The 21,235-nt window shown below is 37.4% G+C and overlaps 1 long non-coding RNA gene across 1 annotated transcript; it reads right to left on the reverse strand.

Annotated features, from left to right (window-relative positions):
- LOC110269746 lies at positions 14,172 to 15,671 on the reverse strand. The gene is made up of 4 exons (XR_002358509.1): positions 15,609 to 15,671; positions 15,286 to 15,371; positions 15,085 to 15,171; positions 14,172 to 14,426 (listed from the first exon to the last, which is right to left on the reverse strand). It is a non-coding gene; the product is annotated as an uncharacterized LOC110269746 (long non-coding RNA).

The raw sequence follows: 21,235 nt of genomic DNA on the forward strand, positions 1-21,235 counted from the left end.
TCCATGTCTTTTCATGTTGCTTTGATTTTCTATTATGGATCTATTGACTTTGTAGTTAGATCTCTCTTTAATTCTTGCAATTTATGTTGTTTACCTTTATTGCCTTTTATGTGTTTGATGAAATGCCTCTTTTAGCTATGAGTTAGATTTTGTTCCTCTTGGCTTTGGTTGAGTAATTGGTGACTCTTGAATTATCAAACTCCTTTGTTGATTGATAATTAGAAGTTGCTAATTGATTTTAATCCCACTAAATCTACTCTTTTATTATGATTAGGCTAGGACTTGTGCAATCAAGTTAATTCATCCACTTGACTTTCTTTCATAGTTAGAGGTTAACTAAGTGGGAGCAATGGATAATTCTCATCACAATTGATAAGGATAACTAGGATAGGACTTCTAATTATCATACATTGCCAAGGCTTTTCTAGTTGTTAGTTTATTTCCTTTGCCATTTACATTTCTTGTCTCTTAATTCAAAAACCCCAAAACATACTTCATAGCCAATAACAAGAACACTTTATTGCAATTCCTAGGGAGAACGATCTAAGGTTTGAATACTTCGGTTATTTTCATAGGGGTTTGTTACTTGTGACAATCAAATGTTTGAATGAAAGGATTATTGTTGGTTTAGAAACTATACTTGCAACGAGATTTTATTTGTGAAATTCTAAACCACACAAAAATCCATTCATCAAGTATTTCCCGCACGGGACTCTGCACGGTTCACTAAACGTTACTGTGAGCAGATGTTTGATTTAAGAAAATTGTCGTGGGTATAGAATTTCCTCAAATGAATGAATTCTTGTTGGAAGTATAGTTCTACACTAACAAACAATCCTCTCAATCAAAAATTTGGTTGTCACATGTAACAAACTCCAAATGAAAATTAACCGGAGTATTTAGACTCCGAGTCGTCTCACAAGGAATTGCAATGAAATGGTCAATTATTGACTATAAAGGGGGTAAGGGGGTTGGTTTTATATTTTTGCAAGAAATTAAATGGCAAGAAACTTCTACCTACTTGATTAAAAGAAAATCAATCTCCAAGAACATATATAAGCAAGTAGGGCTAAGTAGTATGATGATTCATGAATCCTACCAATTTGAATATCAAAATAATAGTACAAGTAGACTTGCAAGAAGAAAGCTCATGAAAGCCAGGAACAAGGAATTGAGCATCGAACCCTCACCAGAAGTGTATCCGCTCTAGTCGCTCAAGTGTATAGGGTCAATCACTCAATTATCTTGTACTCATGCTTTCCATGATTTGTTTTTCATCTAACAATCAACAATTATTCAATGCATGCATACATTCATCATGAGGACTTATTCATAGGTTGTAATGGGGCTAGGGTCAAGGTAGGATGCATATGGTCAAGTGAGCTTGAAATTTGAATCTTTGATTAACCTAAGCTCCCACCAAACACATATAACAACCTATACAACTCTAATACACAACCTAGCTACCCATGATTCTCACTTTTTCACATACTCATGCATTCTCTTTAATTAACATTCCATATGCATTGATTTTTATTGAACTTTCACTTTGGGGCATTTTTGTCCCCTTTTTATTTCTTTTTTTTTTCTTTGTATATATATATATATATATATATATATATATTCTTTTTCTTTTTCTTTTCCTTATCATTTTTTTAAAGTATATACCAACGTATCAATGCCAATGGTTTTACATATAGTGCATGAATATGTACCCAATTCTCAATATTTTTAACAAAAATAAAAATTACACTTTTACCTCTACCAATGTCCCAAGTTTCCCATACCCAATTGATACACACCTTCACTAGCCTAAGCTAATCAAAGATCCAAATTAAGGGACATTTATTGTTTTTCACTTAGGGTTGTTGATGTGCTAAAAATTAAGAATAAAAGGGATTAAATAGGATCAAATTTGGCTAACAATGGTTGATGAAAGGTAGGCTATTTGGGTAAGTGAGCTAAATGAAATGATGGCCTCAATCATATAAATGCATGTATACATGGAATAATGGACATATAGAATCAAACAAATCAAAGATTACAATCATAGAAAAAGAATAATGCACATAAGAATGAAAATAAGTGGTTATATGATGTAACCGCACAATTAGGCTCAAAACTCACATGCTTGTGTTCTTAGCTCAAAAACCATGTTCCAAAATAAATTCTTCAAGCAAGTTTATCACAAATTTTCTTTTAAATTGGTAGGGTGCCCTAAAAACAGTTTCTTGGAAAAGAAATCATCACCCTAACCAAGTAGTCCTAACATAAGAAAAAGTGGTAAAATATGTACAAATTCTAACTAACATGCAATCTATCATGCAATGCAACAACTAACTAGCAAAGGAAATCAAGAATTGGTGTTGAAAGAAAGAAATTGTTACCCATGGAGATCGGTCGGACGACCTTCCCACACTTAGAAATTTGCACCGTCCTCGGTGCATGCAAAGAAGAGTAAAGTAGACGGGTTGCTACAATTGATGAGTTTCTTCAAAGGGTTGTGGGGGTAGACTTGTTTGTTGCCCCATTTAGAAGCTTTTTCTTTTCCTCTTTCGGTGGCCAACCTAAAAGGAAAGAAAAAGAAAGGAAATTAAGCCTACAACAAAGATATCAAAGCAAATAGAACATAGGCGAGGGCTAATGCCAGATAAGAGTAAGGTTCTCACTACATGGTAGCTACAACATGTGAGTGAGAAAACAATATAAGTTAAGGCATATTAACTAACACTTGATTCAAGAACAAAGTTAAAGCATGAAGAGCACTCAAAAGCATCAAGTTCAACTAAAAAGAGTGGGTTATGGAAGACATGTAAGCTCATATCAATGCACAAATGATACAAGGATCATCAAGGGTTAAGCATTGATTTAAAGGTTTCATCACCCAACAATATCAAACAAGTCAAGAAGCACCAAGATTAATCAAGAAATTCTCAATAATTGAGTAAGAGCATTCAACACCATTATTAAAATAAGAAACTTGAAGAAAAATAAAGTAAAAATAGGCTATAAAAACAAAATGAAAATGCAAAGAATAAAAGTATGCGAATGCAATGGACAAAAGAAAATGGAAGATGAGAAAAGAAAAGAAAAAAAAAACTCTTTTTTTTTACCGGCGCGGATGCGTCATGCACGCTTACGCGCCGATGCGCAGTTTGGCCAAAGGGACGCGTACGCGCCAGGAGCGCGCATGCGCGGATGTGCAGATGGCGACCGACGTGTACGCGTCGTGCACGCTTGCGCGTGGGTCGCTAGCACAAAGTAGGCACAAACTGGACATAACTCTCTGGTTTTTGGCTGGGGGTAGAATTTTTGCATCCACGCATACGTGTACATGGTGCGTCCGCGTGGATGATCGAAAACGCTTGAGGCACACGTACGCGCCAGGTGCGTGCACACGCGGGTTGGTGCTCTATTTTTCAAAATTTTCCAAGTTCTTGCACCAAACCAAGCATTCTAAACCTCCAAACAGTTACCAAAACACCATAAAACCTTATTTAACCTTCTAAACTACCAATTATACTCAACAACTCAACAAAACATGAAATTAAACTAATTACCAATATGTACAAAAGGAGAAATATGAAAAGAATTTACCATGGTGGGGTGTCTCCCACCTAGCACTTTTGTTTATTATCCTTAAGTTGGACTTATGGAGAGCTCCTCTTAAGGTGGCTTGTGCTTGAAGCTATCCTTGAACATCCACCAATGCTTGAGTCTCCAATAAGCTCCATTCTTTAATGTTAATATCTTCAAGCTTTGATGGAGTTCATCATAAACCATGAGCTCCCAAAGTTGATTTTCCTTGTGCGATCTGGGATCCCACACTTTGTTTTGACACCCATCTTCAAATTGATCATCATGATTCCAATTGGGTGAGAAGTGATCCGAATTCTCAAGTAAACATCCAAACATTCTCCTAGACCCATGCGATTTGGTTCTACACCAACCATTTCCATTCAACTTTGAGCATGCAACCATCATGAACTTAGAGTGATGTGTCCAACCACTACACAACTCTCTCCTACTCTTAACTCTACAAAGAGCTCTAAGTTGACCATCATTTTCAATCAAACCATATTCAAGTAAGAAAGTGAAGCTTAGGGATAGAAATTTTACCCACTTAAATATTGTGTGGGATGATGGTGACTTAGGAAGGGGGATCTTCTCACACTTAGCCAATGTGAAGTCTACGCCCTTGTGATCCTTCTCGACTACCTCCACCTCTTTGCAAGCTTCTTCAACTTCAATTTCTTGCTCACCAACTTCTTCTATACACCCTTCATTGCTCAAACCATGTGTTGGAGGTTGTGCACGGTCTTCCTTGTCATCAATTTCACAACACAATGAAGGGGATTCATCAATTCCAAATAAAAGACTCATTAGTTGTTGTGGAATCATCTTCAATGGTGGAGCTTGCTTCTTGCTCAATCTCTTCCTCTTGGTGGCTTTCTTCTAATTCAATCTCTTCTTCATTGCTTACCAAGGGTATGGGAAGTGAGGTATCTTCTTCCTTACCCTCTATGTCAAACCCAATTGGAGAGGATTCAATTGTACATAAGAATTCTTCAATGATTGAATACATCTCTTGGTCAACCTCTTCAAAGGCTCCAACCACTTCTTCTGGCTCAATTATCTTAACTTCCTCCCCATGTGACAATTCTTGTTTCAACCCTTCTTTTACACCTTGAAGCTCTAAACTCACTTTCTCACTAGGCCCCTTGATTGCTTCTCCACATTCGTCAATGGGAGTGCCTTGGTTACTTAGGCTTAGTTGGGAGGAGACCATATTGTTAACGGCTTCCGCTATGGTAGCTATCTTGGCTTCTAACTCCTTGAACACCTTTTGGTTCTCGTCTTGCCTTCAAATGTAAGAACTAATACATTCTTGGAGAGAATCATCCATTAGATGTGGTATGGAAAAAGAAGGTTCATTGTTTGGGAAGGAGGTTTCATAATTGGAAGTTAGTTTATCTTGGTAAGGGTATGGAGATGGTGTATATCGAGGTGGTTCTTGAGAGTAATTGTGTTGGAATGGTGGTGGTTCAATATATGGTTCATATGGTTCATAAGGTGGTTGGTATGATGGATAAGGATTAGGGTCATAATGAGGTGTTTGGTGGTAGGGGGCTTGTGAGTAAGGTAGTTCAAAGTTATGTTGACGGGGTGGTTCATAGGCATGTGGTGGTAGTTGTTGACAATCACAATAAAGGTCACCACATCCATTAGATTGATATGCATTAGGATTAGAATTATACCCATAAGAAATCGGAGGTTGTTGTCACCAAGAAGGGTGATCAATCCTTTGAGGCTCCTCCCATCTTTGATTCCCAAACCCTTGATGCACATTCCCATTGAAGCTTCTATTCCCTGCAATATAAATTGAGCCAAACTCATAGCTAAAGTGAGGATGAGAATTCATAATAGCAAATGAAAAAAAAACTAACAAAAATGAGAACAAAGTCCTAAAGCTAACAAAAACTAAGAAATGAGCAAAAGGCAAACATATTCACATATTCACAATAGCCAATAATATAACACCATTGCAACTACCCAGCAAAGACGCCATTTTGATTTAAGAAAATTGTCATGGATATAGAATTTCCTCAAATGAATGAATTCTCGTTGCAAGTATAGTTCTACACCAACAAACAATCCTCTCAATCAAAAATTTGGTTGTCACATGTAACAAACCCCAAATAAAAATTAACCGGAGTATTTAGACTCCGGGTCATCTCACAAGGAATTGCAATGAAATGGTCAATTATTGACTATAAAGGGGGTAAGGGGGTTGGTTTTATATTTTTGCAAGAAATTAAATGGCAAGAAAAGTAAATGGATAATTAACTAATAAAAGAAAGGAAAAGAACTCTTGGCTAGACATCACCATCCTTGTCTACAAATCATATATTGACAATTATGAGGTACCAACCCATTAAATCTACTTCTAAAAGCTTTAAGTACATAATGTCTACTCCTAAACTTGAAGTACATCAAATAGGCTTGATCACATCAACCCATAAGTCCCAACCTACCTACTAATTAGATTAGTAGTGGGTTGGCATCAATGAGTATCAAATTGATCACCAAGGGGTCTCAAATCACCAATTCAATGAGACCCAATGACTCAAGGTCACTCAATTCCCTTAGCCTAGGCCAAGAGTCAAGAGAACTACTCAAAAACTAAAGGAAACATTTTATCAAACACTTAGTGTGCAAGGAAAGTAAACATCATAAAATGCAAGAATTAAAGGAAATCCATAACTACCACAAGCAAGAAATCAACAATAGCAATTAAGATAAACATAAAAGAGACATGGAAACATAAAATTGCATTAAAAGAAATCAAGATCCAGCAATTGTTCATCAACATACAAGAGAGTAAAATAAGAAATTAACAAGAGAAACTAAAAAGATTAAGACAATAGAACACTAAAACATAAAGAGAATTGAAATCAAAACAAGAATTGAAAGAGAGATTTGAGAGTGATTAACCTAATTTTATCCTAATTTCTATCCTAAATCTAGAGAGAGGAGAAAGCCTCTCTCTCTAATTTCTACCCTAAAATATGATGAAAACTAAACTATGACTACTTGGTTCATTCCCCCCTCAATCCTTAGGTTCAATAGCATCAGAAATGAGTTGGATTGGGCCAAAAATGAGCTAGAAATCGCTGTCCACAATTTTACTTTAATGAACCACGTGCTCAATCGGCGCGCACGCGTACATGGCACGTGCGCGCCCCTATACGCGAAGTAACATATAGAAAATTTTATATCATTTCTAAGCCCTGGATGTTAGCTTTCGAACGCAACTGGAACCGCCTCATTGGACCTCTGTAGCTTAAGTTATGGTCGTTTAAGTGCGAAGAGGTCAGGCTTGATGAGTTCTCCCACTTTGCATGCTTTTCTCCTCACTTCTTCCATCCAATACTTGCCTTATGAACTTGAAATTACTCAACAAACATATCAAGGCATCGAATGGAATTAAAGTGAATTAAAATCACCAATTTTAGGGCCTAAAAAGCATGTTTTCACGTTTAAGCACAAATCAAGGGAGAATTGCAAAACCATGCTATTTCATTGAATAAATGTGAGAAAAGGTGATAAAATCCCCCAAATTAAGCACAAGATAAACCACAAAATTGGGGTTTTTCAATGTTCTCCATCCTGGCAGAGAGAAACTACAACAATGAACATTTACTCATCCTTCCAACACATTTTGTTGACTTTGTGGAGCCCCACATTGAAAGGAGATAGTGGCGATTCTTAAGGAGGCAGCCACGGTAGGCCAATCTATCTTGGATAGTCAGATTCTATTCCAACTTCCACTCGTCTACCCTGCAGTCTGTCTATGTTCGCCAACAGCAAGTCCCCATCTCCGAAGGTGCCATTCAGAGAGTACTGGATCTTCTACCTAGCCCAGAGGGGTTGGAAGCCTATCAAGAGGCCCAACTTAAGAGCCAGACATATCAGTTCAACTAGAACAGCGTCCTTGGAGTTATAGCCCAACCTGGCAGCCAATGGATCTATAGACAACACCAACCAAAACCCAAGAGCATCTCGGCCCAATCACTTACCTTGGAGGCTCGCGTGTGGGCACAGATTATGTCTCACTACATCTTTCCAAGAACCCATGAGTCTACCTTCACTGCTGACATGGCTGTTCTCATCTGGTGCATTCTTACGGAGCAACCTCTCAACTTACCCCGACTCATCCGGAAGGCCATGGGACACGTGCAGATAGCGGACAACCTACCTTTCCCTGCACTGGTTATAGATTTGGTCTCTGCAGCGGGAGTCTCCTATCGGGCTGGGGATATGAAGGCCATGATCCCTAGGGATGATCTGTATGTCCTGAATGGAAAGTATATCAGACCCGCAGTACCTTCTACGAGCCGGTATGCAGGCCCGTTCTTAGACACTCCTTCTTCTTCCGCTTCACCATCATCCACACCTCATGCACCATCCAGCACTCAGATGTTCCTTCAGATCCTTCAGAGGTTAGACTGGCAAGACCGGCGGATGGAGCAATTAGATCACCGCAACAAGCATCGATACACTTATCTGAAGGAGCTCATTCTTAGTACTCCCCCACCTCCGGAAGAGAAAGATACCTCGGACTCTACTTCACATGCCAGCACGGAGAACCGTGATGAGCCGGACAGTGGAGGCGATGCTCCCAACCTCACCTTGTTCCTTATTGATGGCACGGAAGACTGTGCCAAAACTTAAGTGTGGGGAGGTCAGCACCTGACTTTCGAAGGTAAAATCTCTCTCTCTTAACACCAATATTATATTTCTCTTTTGTTAGATAGGATAGATTGCATGGTAGTAGTTGTTTGCATGTATGTTCTACTTGATTGAAGTAATGAGTTTCTTTTCAAGACCCTATTTTATAGCATTTCACTAATTCAAATCAAAAATTTTTTGTTAAACTTGTTTGAAGATGTTAATTTGGAACATGGTTTAGAGCTAAGAACACACAACCTGTGAGATTGAGCTTAATTATATGGTTACATTATTCAACCATGATTTTTATTCTTGTGTGTTTTCTTCTCTATGATTGCAATCTTTGATTTATTCCATTCTATATGTCCATTATTTAGTGTATATTCATGCATATATGTGATTGAGGCCATCATTTGATATTAGCTCACTTATCCCAAATAACCTACCATTTTATCTGCCTTTGTTTGTCACTGTGAGCCTTCTTAACCCTTTTTTTTGTTCTTTATATTACCACATCACTAGCCTTAAGCGGAAAAACAATTAATTGTCCTATTTGAATCTTTGGTTAGCTTAAGATAGAGATTGTGTGTCAACTAAGTGTGGGGAAATGTGGGAACTATGGTTGATGAGAATGTGTTTTGCTCTTATTGACAAATATTAGGAATTTGGATGCTCACTCGTGTAAAATTAGAGAAACCATATGCATTGATATATTATGCTTTCAATTATATATATAAAAAAAGAGACAAAGGAATAAATGAATAGGGGACAAAATTACCCCAATGTTAAGTTCAATAAAAAGATCAATGCATATGAGATGGAATTAAGACTGATACATGAGTGTGTGAAATTTTACAAAAGTGAGACTTTGGGTAGCTAAGCATGATTTTAGAATTATATAGCGTGTGTGCATGTGTTAGGTGAGAACTTAGGTTAGTCAAAGATTCAAATTATAGCTCACTTGGCCATACATATATCATCACCCTTACCTTAGCCCCATTACAACCTTGAAAAGCCCTCATGATGTTTGCATTCGTATACTAAATATTTGTTGATTGGTTAGATGAAGAACAAAGTTTTAGAAAGCATGACTAGAGGATACTAGAGTGAATTAACCCTAGACACTTGAGCGATTAGAGTGCATATACACTTCCAGTGAGGGTTCAATGCTTAATTCTGTGTTCCCGGCCTTCATGAGCTATCTTCTTACAAGTTTACTTGTACCTTATTGTGTGATTTGAATTAGTGGAATATGATTTATGTTTGTCTTGGAGAACTTTTTACTTTTAACCAAGTAAGTAGAATCATCTGAGCATATAGTTGCATCATATACATAGGTTGCATTGCATGAGTCTTACTTTTTCCCTTCATTTTTTTGGTTTCCTTGAGCTTAGCATGAGGACATGCTAATGTTTAAGTGTGGAGAGATTGATAAACCACTATTTTATGGTTTATCTTGTGCTAAATTGAGTGGTTTTTATTAGTTCTTCGCACACTTATTCATACAAACTACATGGTTTTAGAAATCCTTCCTAATTTTGTTCCATGATTGAAAACCTGCTTCCTAAGCCTTTAAATTATCTATTTTTTATTTTCCTTTATACCATTCGATGTCGTGATCTGTGTGTTAAGTGTTTTCAGGCTATATAGGGCAGGAATGGGTTAGAGGATAGAGAGGAAGCTTGCAAAAGTGGAAGGAACACAAGAAACTAAGAAGCTAAGCAGCGAGGAGCGACACGCATGCATGGCTGACGCGTGCGCGTGCATTGGCGCATCATATAGCGACGCGTACGCGTGACTGACGCGTACGCGTGACAAGCACAGAAGCCCAGCGACACGTACGCGTGACGTGCGTCACATGCTACAATTACAGAAGACGCTGGGGGCGATTTCTGGGTTGTTTTGGACCCTGTTTTTGGCCCAAAAATACAGAGTAGAGCCAGGGGGCAAGCAGAGTCTCAACACACATTCACATTTACTTAGTTTAGTTTTAGTTTTGGAATTCTAGAGAGAAAACACTACTTCTTCTAGGGTTTTTCGCATTCTTAGATTTTTAGTTTTATGCTTTTGTATTGGCTATTAAGAGAGTTACTACCTTCGATTGAAGTCTCCATCACTATAGTTTGCTTTTCTATTACTCTACTCTTTTGTTTTCCATTTACTTTGCTCGTGGTCATATATGAATATTGTTGATTTTGGGATTTATTAATGCAATGAACAATTTTTACATTTAAATTATTTTCATGCTTGATTTCCTTCAATTAATTATCAGCTTCAAAATTATTTTTTCTTATTAATTTATTTTAATTACGATGTCTCATATTTATTTTTATTTCATGTTGATTGAAAATGCCATTCATGTTATGATTTAAAACTCTCAACTTAGCTTGGGAGTTGATTAATTGGAATCCATTGAGTTGGAAAACTCAAGTATTAATCTGTAATTGAAAATTGCTGGCTAACTCACTTTTCACTAACTCTAATCCTTCCCTAGAAAGGGATTAGGACTTGTGAATTAGAGTTAGTGTAACCATTTAACCTTCCTTTGCAACTGCATGAGAATAACTGAGTGGAAGCAACAACCTTTTACTATTATGCTTGGGAAAGTCAACAAGGATAGAAACTCCAATTAATCTTCTCTCAGCCAAGGCCTTTTATTTCAAATACATAACACCTCTTGCTATTATTTACTGCTTGAATTTTTAGTATTTACTTTCCCGTTCTCAACCTTAAAAATTTCTCAGAAAATTCCTGATCAATAATTTACACTGCTGTGTTAACTCTTTGGGAAACGACCTGGGAATTCTACTCCCAGTTAATTATTCTTAAATTGTGACACTTTCTAAATTGACAGTGGGAATTTCGTCGGTTAAGACTATACTCAAAATGCAATTTTACTAGAATCTCTTAACCGGCATTTTTCCACCCGTCAACGCACAACCCCCTGTGCGTACGCACAAGTACCACAAAGCCATGTGTGCGTGTGCACAACATCCTGTGCGCACGCACAAGAAGAAAATCAGCATGTGTGCATACGCACACATCCCAGCATGTGACTCACTTAATGAAAATCGCTGGGGTGATATATGGGCCTCCAGGGCCCAGTTTTTGGACTTTCTGAAGCTGATTTTGCCTATATCAAAGAAGGCCTCACTCCATGTGAGGGGGAAAAATTAAGGTTAGTTTAGCATTATGTAGGTTGTTTTTTAGAGAGAGAAGCTCCCCCTTCTCTCTAGAAGTAGGGTTTCTTAGTTTAATTTCTTGTAATTTCTATGTTTAATCCTTGTTTTCTTCTAGTTTCTTCTACCTTTCTTTGTTTTATTGTCTTAATTTCCGTATGTTATCTTGTTAATTTCTCATTTTCCTTGCTTTTTTATGTTTAAGCACACTCTTGTTATTTTAATTTACATTTAATGCAATTTATGTTTTCTTGTCATTTATTGCTTTGTTGAGTTGCTATCTTTACTTTCCTTGCTTGGTAGTTATAGCATTTATTAATTCTTGCTCTTTTATCATGCTTTCTTTTCATACCCATCAAGTGTTTGACAAAATACTTGGTTGGGTTTTTACTTAGTTTTTCTCATTCTTGGTTGGAAAATTGGGTGATTGGGTGAAATTGAGTTGTGGATGTCCATTCCGCATTGTGTGAGGATTGTTAATTGGTTTGGTTTCCCTTGACTCTAAGTGATCCACTAGTGTTGACTAGGACTTAGGGATTGGAATCAATTATGCCCTTTTGACTTATCCTCGATGTAGGGTTGACTAATTGGGATTAATTCACACACAATTACCATGTTTGTGGTCCACAACTAGGATAGGAATCCTTAATTACCCACTTCTTGCCAAGAGTCCTTTCTATTATTTAATTCCCTTTTTATCGCTTTAATTGCTTTTCATTTAATTTCTTGCATGTTTATTTAATTCCATGCAATTTACATTTCTTGCCAATTGCCACCATCCAACCCCCATTTCCCCATAGCCAATAATATGACATTTCATTGCAACTCTTAGGGAAGACGACCCGGGAGTTCAATACTCTCGATTTATAATATTTGTTTTGTATTATGACTTATCTTTTAATTTAGTAAATTTGATTGTGGGAGTTAGTTGTCGGTTTGGTCTATACTTGCAATGGACAAATTCTATTTTTAGTAGAGAAATCCAAATCGGTGCAAATTCTCACTTGTCAGTATTCATCAGAACTCATGCATTGTAGGAGTGCATGCAAGGGAACCTCTATAGTCTCTATATAAGCCTTGGCTTCCTTTAATTCGTGGATAGGAATTTCTTCAGTGGATGCTGAACATTCAGTAGGTCTGTCATTACTGGCATTTAACGCCAGTTCTGGTGGTTCTTTGGGCATTGAACGCCCATCCTGCATCCCTTCACTGGCATTCAACGCCAGTTTCCTTGCCAAGTTGGATGTTGAATGCCCAGCCAGTGCTACCTGGCCGGCGTTCAACGCCAGCTTTCCTTCCGAGTTGGGCGTTGAACGCCAAGGGAGGGCTTCCTCACTGGCGTTCAATGCCATCCGAGTTTCTCCAGATTCGGCCTCATCCTCAGTGGTAATGGCCTTGCACTCGTCTCTTCAGTTTACTTCAGTGTTACTAGGAAGAGTGTTAGGAGGAGTCTCAGGGATTCTCTTGCTTAATTGACCAACTTGTACCTCCAAATTTCTAATGGAGGATCTTATTTTAGTTATGAAACTATGAGTGGTCTTAGAGAGGCTGGAGACTATAGTCACTAAGTCAGAAAGGCTCTGCATATGAGTCTCCATATTCCCTTGAGAAGATGGTAATAGTGGCCTGTTGTTGAACCTATTTTGGTTCCTTCCACCTTGATTGTTATTGAAGCCTTGCTGAGGCTTCTGTTGATCCTTCCATGAGAGGTTAGGATGATTCCTCCATGAGGGATTGTAGCTGTTTCCATAGGATTCTCCCATGTAATTCACCTCCTCCATGGTGGGTTAATGAGGATTATAAGCTTCTCCTTCAGAGGAAGCTTCTTGATTGCTGCCAGTTGCAGCTTGAATTCCAGTCAAATGTTGAGAGATCATATTGACCTGTTGGGTTAAGATCTTGTTCTGAGCCAATATGGCATTTAGAGTGTCAACTTCAAGAACTCCTTTCTTCTGAGTTACCCTATTATTCACAGGATTTCTCTCAGAAGTGTACATGAATTGGTTGTTTGCAACCATCTCAATAAATTCTCTTGCCTCTTCAGGCATTTTCTTCAAGTGGAGTGATCCACTTGCAGAACTGTCCAATGATATTTTGGACATCTCAGACAGTCTATCATAGAAGATACCTAGGATTGACCATTCTGAGAGTATGTCAGGAGGACACCTCTTGATCAGTTCACTACAACAAATTCGGGCTGAGGCAACCCTTTAAAAATGTTGCCTATAATAAGAAAAAGTGTTGCCTTTGATCAAAGGCAATACTTTCTGACAAAACGCAACGCTTTTTGGGGGGTTGGCTATATGGCCGTTACCTTTGGTCTAAGGCAACACTTGTGTATCAAAGGGAACCCAAACACAACGCTTTAAACAAAACTTTATGGCAACACTTTTTACAAGTTGTATTTTCTAATACATAAAGCAACACTTGTCATGATTTTTTAAAGTTGCATTTTCTTATACTTAAAGCAACACTTGTCCAGGTTTTTTTAAATTACCTTCTTCGTATACATAAAGCAACACTTATCCAAATTTTTTTAAGTTACCTTTTTCATAGACCTAAAGCAACACTTATCTAAGTTTATTTGCAGTTGTCTTTTTCTACTACCTAAAGCAACACCTTATTGAGTTTTTCTTAGATTCTCTTTTTTTATATCTAAAGCAATATATTTTTTACCTTTGTTAATGACAATTGAAGGATATATAGCACACACTAATAATATTTAAATATTTAAATTCAATGTATTCAATATAGAAAGAATAGGATAATAATATATATTGCATCTATATAGAAAGATGTTCTAAGTACCAATTAACATACTTGCTAAGTTACCAAGTCAAATAAAAATTAAACATAAGCAAATAAAATACATGTTTTTCTCATGATGAACTTGAACAAAAAAAACCTAGTTTTTTCATTTGAAACCAAAAGGAATTTGTGCTTCACTATTGTGCCAAGAATCGCCTTTATCTCTTCAGAAAACCTCATCCAACTATAAGCAAGTTGTAGCCAAATCTAAATGGACAAAAAAAATATAGTCAAAACATCAGCTTAACAATAACAAGTATACTCAACTGTTACAACAATTTAGCACACATATACCTAATCATGATTTGGTATATGAGTCGATGGAGATTGGTCCAGATTCTTAAAATATTAACATGTTTGAGAAAAATATGAATACATTTATTAAATATCGCTCTAAAAAGTAAACTAAGAAATCCTCGAAGATTATAGGATATGAAATAGAGGATTTCCATCTATTTTGTAGTGGGGTATAAATTGTTTAGAGTTTAGTGGGAAGGCTCCATGTATGTGATTTGTCTAATAGTTTAATGGATGGCAGTTCACAGCCACTTGTTTATAGTGTCACCACAAATGGATGCCTTAGTAACGTAAAAGAAATCAAAAGAAAACTCTTAGGAGAGACAGTCACTGCTGAAGAGCCAAGAAATGGTTAGGTTCTCCTATCTGTATACTTTGTGTACACAAACATCCACTATAGTACGAAACTTATTTTTACCTTTTCAAAAACTATGGCCATAAAGATCTACTGAGCTATAATTCTGAAATTTCTCCAACCATTCAGTTTTGGTGTATCTCCTTATCCTATTCAGTAATCAGTACTATGTATGTAAGTATGTTAAATGAAAGTAGTAAATTTCAGACAAACCTCGAGTTCAAATGGCATTGATGGCCCTCCGTTACTGTTCTTGGGGTTCAACCTGGGCATGACTCCAGAAGAGCTTGCCCTCCTTTACTAATAAATATTAACAGAGGCAGAAGTTTGGATTTAGTCCACTCAAATAACTTTATCCATGAAATGATGATAGTGATGTAACCATAATGTATTAATTTGGAATTAAGACATTACCAATTATATTCAAATATAAGTACACAATCTTTCATTGCTATTACTTGAAGGGAGCCCATATTTAGAAGTATCGCATACTCATAAACCTAACTCAAGACAAAGAAACTAAAAATTAATTGATATAAAAGGCAAGTTCAATAAGGCTACCATCCTGGATTATTTGATAAAAGCAGACAACGCAGCAAAGACATGTAAACTTTACAAATTATAACATCATGGAGGACAGAGCACTCCATGACATCTTCATGAAACTTGAATGATTGCATAAACATACACCACAAAGTATTACTAAATAGTGAGGATGCAAACAAAAGAAACTATACCAGCAAAGAGGGTACCAAATTCATCAAAAACAAAGATGGATCCACACTTCGAATGTTGATGAAGAGAATTCTTGCATGGTTTAGAATCGATCGATCAAAACAAGAATCAATTCGTTGGTAGCATAGTCCAAACCCACAATGAATTCTCAAGATCAAATAATAAATTCAATACAAAACAAATAACCGAGAGTAATGAAACCTCAGGTCATTCTCCCTAGGAATGCAAATGAAATGTTAACTCTTTTGGTTGTGAAGAGGGCAAAAGGGGTTTTGTAATTAAAGAACAAAAGATTAAAAGAACTAAGCAATGAGCAAAATTGTAATTAAAGCAAGTAAAGGTAAATAGGGTCAAACTATTGAAAATGCAATAAGAGAGCCTTGACTTGGGAGTGAGGATCCATGGAATCCTATCATTGCCATAACTACAACTATGGTAATTATCATGAGTCAATCTCGCCTAGTCAACCCCAACCATCAAGGAATAAGTCAAGCAAGCATAATTGACCTTAATCCATAAGTCCTAACCAACTTACCAAACTAGTTGATAAAAGGCTAGCGTCAATGGAAACAAGAGTCAAGTAACTACCCAAGAATTACCACTAAATGTCGTACATTATGACTCTAGTATCCTAGGAACTCAAACCACAAGCCAAGGAGGGAAAATCTACTCAAAATCTAAAGTTGGCATTTTCACAAACACCTTGTGTGCATAAATGTAAAGCATGAGAAATTGTAAAGGAAAATTGTAAAACTATAACCAACTATCAACAAAATCAAACATAAACAAGCAATCAAATATAAAGGAAGCATGAAACTCAGTAGAGCACTTCCCCTCAACCTAGGAGGTTTAGAAACTCATACTAATAGAAAATACAATGTGGAATTTGAAAATATCGCCTAAATTTTTTCAAACAAGGGTGATCCTTGTCCTTTAAATACTAAACTAATGACTAAGGATTACATAAGGGTAAAACAGTTTTTTAGTGCTAAAATCCACTTCTAGGGCCTACTTGGTGAGTGTTTGGGCTGAGCTTGGTTGAGATCCACGTGTTAGGAGGCCTCTAGGGCGTTGAACGCTGGCTAAGGGGTCCTTCATGGTTATTGGACGATGGTCTCTTCTCCTTTGGATGTTGGATGCCAGAATAGGACAGGAGGCTGGCGTTGAACGCCAGTTTTGGGCCTTCAATTCTGAAGAAAGGTATGACCTATTATACATTGCTGGAAAGATCTGGATGTTAGATTTCAATAGCCATTGAGAACTCTCCATTTGGACTTCTGTAGCTCCAGAAAAGGTCTTTCGAATGCAAGGAGGTTAGATCCGAACAGCATCTGTAATGCTTTCTCTATCTTTGAATCAAACTTTTGCTCCAGCTTCTCAATTTCAACCAGAAAATGCCTGAAATTGCATAAAAATACACAAACTCAAAGTAGAATCTAAAAATGTGAATTTTGCAATAAAACCTATGAAAACTTAATAAAATTTAAACAAAACATACTAAAAACTATATGAAAATGATGGCAAAAAGCGTATAAAATATCCGCTCATCAGTGCTGTTATGAAAAATTTTGGGCCTCATGGTTGCCCTTTTTTATTAATTTATTTTGTTGTTTTGCATATTCATTTTTTGTTGGCTTCGAGGGTAATCGGTACCCGATTTTGTTTTTTCCAAGTTTTCGTTTTACCACTTGTTGGAAGTAATACGAATAAAAGAAAAAAGGAGAAATAACTTTCCTAAGTAACCCACTTGGGAGCTCGATTATTATGAATAATAGAATCGTAAATTGGCAGTGTTTCATGACCTCAGTAGTTTAGTACTGTTGAGCCATTCCAACTTAGAAGCCTTTTTCCCGATTATAGTCTTGACTCAGTAGGGTCCTTTCCAATTTGGAGTTATCTTTCCCTCTCTTGGAGTTGGGAGACCGACGTTGTTACATCGTAGGACCAGGACTCCTTGTTTGAATTCTCGTTTCACGACATCTTAGTTGTATCTCAAGCTCACCCTTTGTTTCAAGGCGAGTTCTCGTACAGGGGCTATTTTTCTTACCTTATCTACGAGGTCTCGTTCTGTGGATTTGTGGTGCACGAAAATTACTTCACACTATGTAATTCCGCACAACTAACCAGCAAGTGCACTGGGTCGTCCAAGTAATACCTTACGTGAGTAAGGGTCGAATCCCACGGAGATTGTTGGTTTGAAGCAAGCTATGGTTATCTTGTAACTGGATTCTCATGAATGCCGCCATCAATTCTAGCTTATACCACGAAGATTCTGATTAAGAAATCTAAGAGATACTCATTCAATCTAATGTAGAATGGATGTGGTTGTCAGGTACACGTTCATGGATTGAGGAAGGTGATGAGTGTCACGGATCATCACCTTCTTCATAGTGAAGCGCGAATGAACATCTTAGATAGGAACAAGCGTGTTTGAATGGAAAACAGAGATAATTGCATTAATTCATCAAGACGTTGCAGAGCTCCTCACCCCCAACAATGGATTTTAGAGACTCATGCCATCAAAGAGTACAAATTTCAGATCCAAAAATGTCATGAGGAGCAAAATAAATCTCTAAAAGTTGTTTAAATACTAAACTAGTAACCTAGGTTTACAGAAAATGAGTAAACTATGATAGATAGTGCAGAAATCCACTTCTGGGGCCCACTTGGTGTGTGCTAGGGCTGAGACTTAAGCTTCTCACGAGCTTGGGCTGTTTTGGGCATTCAACGCCAGGTTGTAACCTGTTTCTGGCGTTGAACTCCAACTTGTAACTTGTTTCTGGCGCTGGACGCCAGACTGCAACATGGAACTGGCGTTGAACGCCAGTTTACGTCGTCTATCCTTGAGCAAAGTATGGACTATTATATATTTATGGAACGCCCTGGATGTCTACTTTCCAACGCAATTGAGAGCGTGCCATTTGGAGTTCTGTAGCTCCAGAAAATTCACTTTGAGTGCAGGGAGGTCAGAATCCAACAGCATCAGCAGTCCTTTTTCAGCCTGAATCAGATTTTTGCTCAGCTCCCTCAATTTCAGCCAGAAAATACCTGAAATCACAGAAAAACACACAAACTCATAGTAAAGTCCAGAAATGTGATTTTTAATTAAAAACTAACAAAAATATACTAAAAACCAACTAAATCATACATAAAACTAAGTAAAAACAATGCCAAAAAGCGTATAAATTATCCGCTCATCACAACACCAAACTTAAATTGTTGCTTGTCCCCAAGCAACTAAATACAAAGTAGGATAAAAAGAAGAGAATATACAATGAATTCCAAAAACATCTATAAAGATCAGTCTTAATTAGATGAGTGGGGCTATTAGCTTTTTGCTTCTGAACAGTTTTGGCATCTCACTTTATCCTTTGAAGTTCAGAATGATTGGCATCTATAGAAACTCAGAATTTAGATAGTGTTATTGATTCTCCTAGTTCAGTATGTTGATTCTTGAACACAGCTACTTTATGAGTCTTGGCCGTGGCCCTAAGCACTCTGTTTTTCAGTATTACCACCGGATACATACATGCCACAGACACATAATTGGGTGAACCTTTTCAGATTGTGACTCAGCTTTTCTAAAGTCCCCAATTAGAGGTGTCCAGGGTTCTTAAGCACACTCTGTTTTTTGCTTTGGACCTCAACTTTAACCACTCAGTCTCAAGTTTTCACTTGACACCTTCACGCCACAAGCACATGGTTAGGGACAGCTTGGTTTAGCCGCTAAGGCTAGGATTTTATTCCTTTAGGCCCCCCTATCCACTGATGCTCAAAGCCTTAGATCCTTTTTATTACCCTTGCCTTTTGGTTTTAAGGGCTATTGGCTTTTTGCTCTTGCCTTTTGGTTTAAAGAGCTTTTGGCTTTTTCTTCTTGCTTTTTCTTTTTCTTGCTCTCTTTTTTTTTTGTATTTTTTTTCTCTGCAAGCTTTGTTCTTCACTGCTTTTTATTGCTTCAAGAATCATTTTTATGATTTTTCAGATTATCAAATAACATTTCTCCTTTTTCATCATTCTTTCAAGAGCCAACAATTTTAACATTCATAAACAACAAATTCAAAAGACATATGCACTGTTCAAGCATTCATTCAGAAAACAAAAAGTATTGCCACCACATCAAAATAATTAAACTATTTTAAAATTCGAAATTCATGTACTTCTTTTTCTTTTTCAGAAAACAATTTTCATTTAAGAAAGGTGATGGATTCATAGGACATTCATATCTTTAAGACATAGACACTTAGATACTAGTGATCATATAGTAAAGACACAAACATAATTAAACATGAAGTATAGTAAACGAAAAACAAGAAAATAAGAACAAGGAGATTAAGGAATGGGTCCACCTTAATGAGGATGGCGTCTTCCTCTTCTTGAAGAACCAATGGTGCTCTTGAGCTCCTCTATGTCTCTTTCTTGCCTTTGTTGCTCTTTCCTCATAGCTCTTTGATCTGCAGTCAATTGCTCTACCACTGAATTATGGAAAAACAAAAGCAATACCACACCAAACTTAAAAGGTTTGCTCATCCTCGAGCAAAAGAAGAAAGAAGTGGAGAAGATGGAGGAGATGGAAGTGTGTGAATCGGTGGGGTAGTTGGGGATCCTGTGGGGTCCACAGATCCAGTGGGGTCAAGGATTTAGCATCCCTGCTCCAATTAAGCGTACAAAATGCCCTTACTGTGCAATCCTGGCGTTTAACGCCAGACTGCTGCATGTTTCTGGCGTTAAACGCCCAAATGTAGCCTGTTTCTGGCGTTTAACGCCAGACTGATGCTTGTTTCTGGCGTTAAACGCCATCTTGGTGCTTGTTTTTGGCGTTAAACGCCAGACAGATGCTTGTTTCTGGCGTTTAAACGCCAGAATGATCTTCCTCCAGGGTGTGCTATTTTTCATGCTGTTTTTCATTCTGTTTTTGATTTTCCATTTGTTTTTGTGACTTCACATGATCATCAACCTAAAGAAACCATAAAATAGCCATGGAAAATAAATAGATATAATTAAATAACATTGGGTTGCCTCCCAACAAGCGCTTCTTTAATGTCAATAGCATGACAGTGAGCTCTCATAGAGCCTCACAGATAATCAGAGCAAGGTTGGGATCTCCCAACACCAAACTTAGAGTTTGAATGTGGGGGTTCAACACCAAACTTAGAGTTTGGTTGTGGCCTCCCAACACCAAACTTAGAGTTTGGCTGTGGGGGCTTTGGTTGACTATGCAGTGAGAGAAGCTTTTCATGCTTCCTCTCCATGGTTACAGAAGGAGAACCTTGTGTCTTATAGTTTACAATGTCTGCAAACCACAGAGCTTCCTGAATAGCAAACAATTTCTCATCCGGAAAGGTTTCATAGATCTCAGTAGGAGGGAGGGATGCTCCTGCTACTAGTTCTGTCCGGGACAGGTGATCAGCTACTTGATTCTCTGTCCCTTTTCTATCTCTTATTTCTATATCAAACTCTTGCAGAAGCAACACCCATCTTATGAGCCTGGGCTTTGAATCCTGCTTTGTGAGTAGATATTTAAGAGCAGCATGGTCAGTGTACACAATCACTTTTGATCCTACTAAGTTGGATCTAAACTTGTCAATGGCATAAACCACTGCAAGTAATTCTTTTTCTGTGGTTGTGTAAT

The sequence above is a fragment of the Arachis ipaensis genome, chromosome B03 (genome assembly GCF_000816755.2).
Source record: "Arachis ipaensis cultivar K30076 chromosome B03, Araip1.1, whole genome shotgun sequence".
NCBI lineage: Eukaryota > Viridiplantae > Streptophyta > Magnoliopsida > Fabales > Fabaceae > Arachis > Arachis ipaensis.